Source organism: Hordeum vulgare, chromosome 2H (genome assembly GCF_904849725.1).
Source record: "Hordeum vulgare subsp. vulgare chromosome 2H, MorexV3_pseudomolecules_assembly, whole genome shotgun sequence".
NCBI classification, from domain to species: Eukaryota; Viridiplantae; Streptophyta; class Magnoliopsida; order Poales; family Poaceae; genus Hordeum; species Hordeum vulgare.
The window spans coordinates 329,889,836-329,900,443 of NC_058519.1; positions in this window are offsets into that span (position 1 = coordinate 329,889,836).

The following is a 10,608-nucleotide window of genomic DNA, read 5'->3' on the forward strand; positions in this document are numbered from 1 at the left end:
TCCTTAATCAAGTGGTCAAGTAGAAAGAGTGAATCAAATCCTTGAAGATATGCTCCGGGCTTGTGTTATATCGTTCGGTATGAATTGGGAGAAGTGTCTTCCATTCGCCGAATTTTCCTATAACAATAGTTATCAATCAAGCCTCGGCAAAGCCCCTTTTGAAGTTCTCTATGGACGAAGATGTCGAACACCTCTTAATTGGTCAGAAACCGGAGAGAGGCAACTCTTTGGCCCGGATATGATCCAGGATGCAGAAGAGCAGGTTGGCATTATTCGTGAAAAGTTGAAAACAGCCTAGTCTCGTCAAAAGAGCCATTATGATCGTCATCATAAGGCTGTGACCTTTGAAGTTGACGAGAAGGCTTACCTTCGGGTTACACCTTTGAAGGGTACCCATCGATTCGGTATTAAGGGCAAGTTGGCTCCTCGTTACATTGGTCCTTTTCGCATTCTTGCCAAACGAGGAGAAGTTGCCTACCAGTTGGAACTTCCTCCGCATATTTCCAAGGTTCATGATGTCTTCCACATCTCGCAACTCAGGCGTTGCTTTTCGGATCCTATCCGTGAAGTGGACCACGAAACGCTTGATCTCCAAGATAACCTTTCGTACCGAGAATACCCCGTTCGTATTCTTGATCAAGCCGAGCGTACCACTCAACGTCGAAACCTCAAGTTTCTTAAAGTTCAATGGTCAAATCATTCTGAAAAGGAGGCAACTTGGGAAAGAGAGGATCGTCTCCGACTTGAGTATCCTGCGTTATTCTCGACGACTTCTAAATCTCGGGACGAGATTCTTTTGAGTGGGGGTGAGTTGTCACATCCCTGAAACCCTAATCTAGTTAGCATTGTGCTCATATCTTCTTTGCATTGCATCTAGGAAAATTTCAACAAGAACAAAGCAAGTGGTGAAGGAAAACTCAAAAAAACCCTAGTCACTTCTCAAATTCAAAGGAATTATATACTTGTTCAAATCAATGAACCCAAAATGGTCTCAAGAAAAGTTCAACTTTTCTGATAATTCTTGAAAGTAATTAAGCAATGAATAAAACCATTTTTTTAATACATTGGGCATTTTAAATAAATGCAAAAGATTACTGGTTTCAAGTTCTAAATTTGAATTCAAAATATATAGCTTCCAAAAATGCTAAAAACTTTATGGGTGATTGGAAATATTCCAACTAACACCCCAGCAGTTTTCAAACTATTTTTAGTTTGCTTTTGAAGTCAAAATAAATGGAAAGAAATGTCAGTAGTTAAAACAGAAACAAAATAGAAAAAAAAGAGGTGAGGGAAATCTTACCTGTCGCCCTGAGGAGGCCCAGTCCACCAGGGGCAGGGTCGTCTTCTTCCTCTACCTCCTGGCACAGGAGAGATCGACCACGGAGGCTCCTCCACCTCCTGCTTCGCCGTGGCGACCTCCGGTGCCCCCTAGGACAGCGCGATAGCAGGGTTATCCTCCCCGAGCGCGTCTCTGTCCGTTCCTGTGCTCCATTTCCCCCCTCCTCTCGGGTCCTCTCCTCCCTCCTCCTGTCGCCATTGCCAAGAGCTCGAGCTCGAGCTGCCGTGCCCCTAGCCACAGGATCTTCCTCCCGCGTAGTCCAGTAGCTCCGCCTCGACGAGCTGGTTCTCCCTGCAAAAGCCGAAGCCTCCCTGAGCCCTGCAACGCCCCAGCGACATCGTCTTCAACCTTCGGCCGCCGGCAAATCGACGGTGGATCGCTGGCTACAGCCCCTCCCCGAGCAGTCTGAGCCTAGCTTCACCCCCACCGTGAGCCTGCGATCATTTCCCCTCTTCTTCCCCTCGGATTCGTGCCCCCTACTCACTAGACCAACGAACCGGAGCTCCGGCAGCCGCCTCGGCTCGTCGCCGGCATGCTCCGGCCACCCATAGCCCTCCCTGAGGCCAGCGCTGGATGAGGCCGAGCCTGGGGATCACCCCAGTGCTCTCGGCAACCATTTCTGAGCACCACAGCACGAGTTAGCGCTTCTCCGGCAAAGTTCCGCCGCGGATCTGGTCGCCGCCGGTCAGTCTCCGTCGGGGGACGACGTGGCCGGCCTAACCCCGGTGTTTTAGCGCTAAGCAGCCACTGAAGTGGGCCCTAACAGTGGGTCAAACCCACTTAGGGGCTGGTCAGCGCGGGATTAGCTCATGAGACGCTGACCAGTGGGCCCCCCCTGTCAGGTTTGACCTGATCAGGTCAGTTGACCTGCTGACGCCATGATGATGTAGTTATGACGCAATAAGTGAATTTCTGATTTAAAAGAATTCCAGAAAAATGCCAAAACTTCTAAAAATCATAGAAATTAATCTGTAACTCCAATGAAAATAGTTTATATATGAAAAAGTATCAGAAAAATTCAAGTAATCTGAATATGTCATTTTCAAACATGTTTGAAATTGTTACTGGACCCAAACATATAGAATAATGAATAAGTTAAATTTCATAAATACCTTGGAGATGGAATTTGGAAATCATTTGAACTCCACTTCAAATGATATGGTCAAACATTGTTCAATCACGAACCAGCAACTTAACATGTCATTTCCATGCATGTAAAATTACAAGTAGATCTGAGCATCAGGTCGAATCAATTAAAATGGTATTCGAGAATACCTCGTTTGAAGTGATATTTGAGTTTAATTCAAATCAACTTCAAACCTAATAAATGTTAGCTATAACAGTATACCACCTTGCATCCTCATGCCATGTTCATGCATCATCTTGTTGCATATGTTTGTTATTGATTGTTGTCATTCCTTTCGGTAGGCTCCGCTCCTCCGGATTCCACTTACTATCCAACTGACGGATATTGTCCCTCCTCTGAGCAACAAGGCAAGCAACCATTTTGATCATCCCGATAAATCCCATGTTCTCGCTCCTGCACTTACTTATTGCATTAGGATCAAATGCTTCACATGCTTTTGCCACGTTAGTTGAACCCACTTCCTTTGCATGACCTGTCTTTGTCACAGTAAATAGCTGAAGCTTGCAACCTAGCATACCTGGTAGTTGCTTGAGCCATGATGTGCCTTATCCTGCTATGCATGCTATGCTTAGAGTTGTGTATGGTCTGTCATCTGGGAGATGAACAGAATTGTGAGAATGTGTTCAGTAAGTAAAGGTTGTGTGTTGAACCCGATTTGGTAAAGGTACCGGTGAAAGGCTATGTAGGAGTACATGGCGAGTTGTTTCATTGGAACCGTCCTTAGGAACTGAGTTCCGTGTATGTAATCCAAGACAAGATACTACCACATGCTGGCCCGGAAATATGACCCCGCTCGACTTACTAATCGCTTAGTACTCGGTCCAGGAGTTGCAAGTAGTTTCTGGTGTTTATAGTCATGCTGGAGGCCGTGCATAGTGCTGACCTGAGAGGTGGGCTTTGATGCGGTAGGCAGTGGCATGGTGTACCAAGTGGCACCCGGATGGTGGGCTTGGGAACCCTGCGCACATCGTTTGGGGCCGTGGCGGAAACCTCGGCCGGACTTCCGTGCGGGTTACACTCGGATAGGCGATAGACCTGGACTAGGTACTAGTGTGGTTAACGGTCGTGGCCGACTCCCTCGCTGGGCTTCCGCTTGAAGGTTGCCGAGGTGCATGACGTGCACATGGCGATAAGTGGCGGGAGCGTGTGTGAAGAAGTACACCCCTGCAGGGTTATAATCTATTCGAATAGCTGCGTCCGCGGATATGGACTACTTGGAGGCATATGTTGTTCATAGATAACTTCAATGGCTACTCATAAAATTGTCAAGATAAGTGTGAGTTTCGTGGACGACATTTCCGTATGGAGACAGAATGATTCCACGATAGAGTATTGTTGTGGTGTTAGTGGACTCGTGTGCGAGAAATCAAGTTGTCAAAATTTGTTTTAAAATGCAAGTTGTCTAGCCACGAGTCAAATGCTGGCTTTCCGCATGAAACACCACAATTCCTTATTGATACATTGCATGAGTAGATAGTTATCCTAAAGTCTTGCTGAGTACCTCGGTACTCATGTTTGTTTAATAATTGTTGCAGAGGTTGTTAATGACCCTAATGGAGGGTTCTTCCTAGACATCGACGACGACGAGTAGCTGGTGTCCGAGCTACGATCTGGCCCTAGGTTGGGTCTGTAGTATAGTCAGGCCATGTGCCTTCTAGTTTCACCTGTTTGTACTCAGACAGTTTAATTACTTCCGCTGGCTTGTAACTGAATGACTGCTATAATGGGTCGTGAGACCCTTACTGTGTAATATTATGTGTGTGGCTCTTCCGAGCCTTTTTAATAAAGCTTGTATGTTTATGGTTATGTTGTGATGCCATCGATGTATCTATACATATCTGTATGCCATGCGTACGACGTACTTGATATGTATGGGGTTCGATTACCTAGCCGTAGACTGTAGTAGCATTCCTTACAGGGAAATGCCCCTTTGTGATCCAACGAGCCATGATAGCTCGCTACTTCTCCGGACACATTGGTCGACCGACGTGTGTCCTTCTTAGCTGCTGTGTCTGTCCCCTTTGGGGAAATGTCACGCGATGTAATGGAGTCCTTGTAGCTTGCTACGACTCGTCTACATTCGCTGGTGACCGACACCTGCTTTGCTGGGTCATGTATGCCTGTCCCTGTGCGGAACTGCCACTTTGGTTTATGACTAGACATGTCGATCTGGGTTCTTTGTCATTGGATTGCTAGCGACACAATTGCATACATGAGTCAAAAGGCGCAAACGGTCCCGGCTAAGGTAAGGCTGCAGCCGTGAGGTTAACCGTGCGTGAGACCGCAAAGAGATGCGATGTGTGACAAATGGATTCCTATGGCTTAGGATCAGGGTCCCGACAGTCAAAGCTTGGGGGAGTTCATACGTCCATTTTGCATCATGAATTATTATTGCTATTTGTGTTATTATTATCCATTTTTCTCTTTTATCATACAATTCTTATGCCGTGTCTATGTGAATATTCAAGGTACATCACAAAGAGGGAAATATCTAGAAACTGGAATTTTGGAGTGGGAAACCGAGAAAAAGGCAAAAAAAATCAACATGCTTCAAATGACATGAAATTACATTGAGAATTTTTCTAGAAAATTTAAGAATTATTGGATCAAAATTATACCAGAAGGGGCCACGTGTTGTCCACAAGGCCACACGACGCGGCCACCCCCTAGCCGCGTCGTGATGCCTTGTAGGCCCCCTGCTGGCCCTCCGACGTCCGTCTTCTCCTATATGGTGTGTTTTGACCTAGAAAAATTATAAGCAACCTTTCGGTACGAAGCGCCAACGTCTCGAGGTGGAAACCTGGGTAGAGGCCCTTTTGCTCTTTGGCAGAGAGATTCTTCGAGGGAAACTTCCCTCGGTAATGGGTAATCGAAGCCATTGTCATCAAGAACGAAACCTCCTTCGTCGGTGGGCCATGATTCATCAACATCTTCAACACCACCTCATCTCCAACCCTAGTTCATCTATTGTATTTAATATTTGTCTCAAAACCTCAAATTGGTACCTGTGGGTTAGTAGTTGTGTTGATTACATCTTGTAGTTAATGCTTGTTGGATTTCTTGGTGGAAGATAATATGTTCAGATCCTTAATTTTTATTATTACACCTCTGATCTTGAACATGTTTATGAGGTGTGAGTAGTAACTATTGTCCCTGAGGACATGGGAGAACTGTTGTTATAAGTAATCATATAAAGTTAGTATTAGTTCGATTTTAAGGATATGTATGTTGTTACATATCTTACTGGTGTCATGTGAATGTCGACTACATGACACTTCACCATGTTATGGGCCTAAGGGAAGTCATTGTGGATTAACAAGTAGATGATGGGTTGCGATAGTGATAGAAGCTTAAACCCCAGTTTATCCGTTGCTTCATGAGGGGCTGATTTGGATCCACGCGTTTATTGCTACGGTCAGATTTATCTTATTTCTTTTTTTTTGTAGTTGCAGATGCTTTAGAGAGAGGGTAATCATAAGTTGGTTATTTTTTCAAGTAAGAACAACACCTTAGCACCGGTCCACCCACATATCAAATTATCAAAGTAGCGATCGCGGATCAACTCAATATGATCAACGTGAATAGGCAGAAATTCCCATGTGTCCTCGGGAGCGCTTGCTTTATATAAGAGTACTTCCAGGCCCGTCCTTTGCTACAAAAAGGATTGGGATACCTTGTTGCACCTTTACTAATATTGGTACTTGTTACTTTAAAAAAATTATCTTAGTACAAAACTGTCTATCACTATTACTTACATCACTTGCACATAATACCTAGCTGAAAACCGCTTGTCATTTCATTTTGCTCCTCATTGGGTTCGACACTCTTAATTATCAAAAGGAGTACGATTGATCCCCTATACTTGTGGGGTCATCCTGCCCTTCCATTGTTTGGCGTGGGTTCGGCCAACGCTGTTCTTGAACGTGTTCAGCACGTGGATCGACGACCCATGGCAGTAGAAGCCAACATAATGGGGGACAAGCGCCCTTTTTGGGAAGAGGCCTTATTTACTCCCAATAAAGGAAGGGAGTATCCTAGGTTGATTGGCTGTAAGAGCAACTTTAGAGCCGTCAATGCTGTGGGGACCCTGACTCATAAGTCGTGAGCACCGAATGCATGTGTATAGTGATCCTAGAAATCAATGCTCACTAAATACACAGAAGCTGAATAAAAAGAGTCTTACATCCATACATACCATGTGATACAAATAAAGACCATTAAGGTCAAGTCTTACATATATAGGGCCTCGAATGCCAACCCACCAAACATAGCTAGCAACAGAAATCTTGAAAGAAAGTGTGAACCCATGCCATCAACCTTAACCCAACACGCATTCTGACTTGGAAGAGTCCTAGTTTGCATGTTCATGTCTAACGAACTCTTCATCATACTCCTGTTCTTCCATGCCTGGCCAATTAAATAATGAGTGGCAAGACAATGAGTAGTTTGAATGTACTCGCAACCAATCCATATTTGGCAAAAGACAATCACAATGCATGATATAACACTAAGTAGGTAACTTGCAGAAATCTAATTTTGAATGCAATGACATGATCAAATCAACTTGTAAAATCATGCATCAACTGGTTGCATATATCCATATGAACAAGTTATAGATATCATCATAAGCAGGGGTCGAACATCTCATGTTCATTCATCATGTCAAGTTACCAGACTTAGCTCGAGTTCATGTTTCTCCCACACACTCCTACTTTTGTGAAAACATCTGGACATAGTCTAAGTAGCACCACCCAACTCCTTGATCGTGGACACGGCTATTCGAATAGTTTTACACTCTGCCGAGGTTGCGCCTTGTACCTACAAGACTTGGGGAACTTCCATGTCATCCACGACTCGCGGTATATTACATACCCAAGGTAAGCACAAGAACAATGCTTTTCCCCTGGCGACACTAAACAAAGAGTCCACTCATTGGCCCACGTCCTCATGATGTACATCATACGAGACTCACTCAAGATCATAAAAACCCTGAGGGGACAAAACAGTTTGCCTAGTGTTTATAAAAACAGCCCATGGTCGCCCTACCTCAGACGACCCCATATCGAGAGGGTAACTCTGGCCCTCTCACCACTAGTAATGCAGGCTCTCTGCTAGCGTCGACCAAGGTAATCAACAAGGCCCCTTACCATAAAAGAGTATCATAGTTGCACATGTAAGGTCGGGACGATCAACAAAACTCAAATCTAATCCATTTTAGAAAACAAACACACAACTTGCTCTAGTACACCACTTCTTTCTCAAGTGGTTACTAGCTCAACATCATCTCCCTCGGGCATTAGTGGCACCTGACGGGGTTTTTGAAAATTCTTTGAAATACTTCCTTTTCTAACACCATGTATCTTCCGATCCCAGTTGTGTAGCAACTACTAAGCATCCAAAGTACTCCCCACCTGCACAACCCTCATAGGAAGGTAGGGTCATGCTGAGTGCAAGTATCAACGAGGAAATATCGGAGATAATTCACCAAGGTGGTCACCGATTCACCATGATTTAGATGCAAAATGAAATAAAGTGCCATATGACATGTATAAAATGGTTTCATAGTCATGGTCAAAGGGATGCTTGCGTCCTCAGCGAAGTCTTCGAGATCATCACCAACTTCTGGTCCAACTCCGAGCACTTCGTATACTTCATCAATTATCGCGAGAAGAACCACAATAAGCAACACAGCAAGTAGAAAATAAAAGTCCTCTATAAATAGGAATTTTATTTTTCTTGGACACCTCTGGTCATAAGAAAAATTCCAAAGGTGCCTCTACTAGAGCTGGATCAATGGGGCTTTTTGAATGGTGGAAATATAATAAATGATAATCCTATAAGAAGTCTACATATTTTTATTGTAAACATGAGTAAACGCACCTATTAAATAGGGAACAATCTTTGAAACATTTAGGAAGTGGTGTCACTGGATTTGGAGTTGAAATGAATTTCTTATGATTTTCCTAAGATGGATAAAATGGAAAAGTGGGCCATTTAATAGGTCCAACATAAATAGTGTGTTGAAAAAGTGTTAAACTTAGCTAGATAATTAGATGATGATTTAATAAACACCTAGGAAATGGAATCACTCCATTTGGAGTTGATTTGGACCTTCAAGGGACTTTGCAAAGTGGCATTTCTTAGTTCAAATTTTGAATTTGAACACGAATAGTACTGAAAAGTGTTAGGAAAAAATGTGGAAGTTGCACCATTAAGTAGATTGTGATTTTAGAAAATTAAATGAGTTTGAATTATTACATTTGGATTAATATTCAATTATGTGGAATTATTGCAAGGTTTTGATAAGTAGCAAAAGAAAAGGAGCATTGTTCCTTTGGGCCCAAGTAGCCGCAATTGAGCCGACCAAGAGTGGATTCAGCCCGGCATGAGGGGGCACGTGTGTCGTCTGGGGTTCAAACCCGACATTTTAGCCCCAATGGACACTGAGGGAGAGAGGGGTGCGATGATGAAAAGTGAAGCCCACCTTTCATCTCTTTCCTCGAGTCACAGAGTAGAGGGGATCACGAGTGGTGTTGTGGTCGACGATGGTCTAAGTTGGGCCACCGACGAGCTCCTGAAGATCCCAGCATTTGGGTGCTACAGGAGTTGGTCACCGAGGCGCTCCGGTTCACTAGCGACGAGCAAGCATGGCGGAGGGGGTTCGGGAGAGGGTGGCCCCGGTCATTCCTCGCTGCAATCAACGAGGAGGAGGGGAATCACACTAGGGTGTCCAGGGTAATCCACTGGAAGAAGGAGGATGAGGGAGGGCCTGTATTGAGAGATCAACGGCCATCCTCCACGGTGGAGCTCGTTTCCAATCCGAGCGCAGGGGCCTGTGGGTCTGGTGTGGGAGGAGTAGGAGCTTGATTGGGGAACGAGGAGATTAGAGGGGAGAGAGGGCCGTGGGAGTGGCTTTTATAGTTGGCCGATGGTGCACCGCGAGCGCTGCTGACGAGCATCCATGGCAATGTCTACAATGGATAAGGGAGGGTGTCGGGGCTGCTCTACGCTGTTTGTGGGGATCGTCCATGATGCAGGGAAATGAGAGAGCGGCGCATGGCCAGGGGCATTGCGCATGTGAGCTCGGTCACTAGCCGAGCTAGCGGCACTCAGGCACGCGCGGGAGGGGGAGAGAGTAAGAGAAAGGAGGGGGCTAGGTTAGTGGCGTGTCCCATACGTCGAGGGACATCGACTGGTGTTGTTGCACCAAAGTACGAGCCTTTGATGCCCCGTACTGGTGCACGGGAAGTTAGAGCCCCATCCGCGGTAAGGTCTTGCCGGAGCATGCAGATGATTACCACGAAGGCACCCGGAGCCTCATGCCAGATGACCGAAGACATCGACCACAGCAAGCTCCTTTGCCGGGGAAAGCCACCAAAGCCCCGGCAAGACCCTTGCCGGGAGAGCCACCAACGCTCTAGTACGTTGCACCCACGACACGGCCCCGATGCGCCCTTGTGCCAGTTCAACACCCAGCTGCTCCTGGCCACTCGATACGTGTCGGTTCGCACGACGCGTCTCGAGCGGTACCTGGGAGAACAATGCCGATAGGACGCACCCTTATCCCATCTTGGGGACATCTGACGAAGCATTAAATGTGTTTGCTAAGACGCCAGAAGCACTGTAACACACTATGCGACTTGTGAGTGCACTGTTCCACTGTGCACCCCATGAGAACCCTATGCTGCTACTGTTGGAGACCCCTTTGACATATAAAAGGAGGCTCTAGGCATGCATATGGGGGGGGGGGGGTTAGCCAGTCAGCAAAGACACACTTGGCCGTTCACCACCTTTACATCAGATTAATAACCAAGAAGGAGGAGTAGCGTTTTACGCCCCCGAGCGGCCCGAACCTGGGTAAAACGATCGTGCCCCGACCTCTTAGTCTGCTCTTGGTGCATCCGTCTCCTGAGCCGAACCACAAGGGATCCCTAGCGGTGGAGGCTTTAGTTTACCATGACATCTCTCGCGCTCCAGGTACGTGGAGGAAGGTGTGCTAATCTTACCTAGCGGCTGAGGCTTTAGTTTTGACATCATCAACACCATGCCCCCCAAGAGAAGGGTTGCGACAGCGAACTATCCACCCGCACCTCATGTGACCGCAACAGTGCACGCAAGAGAC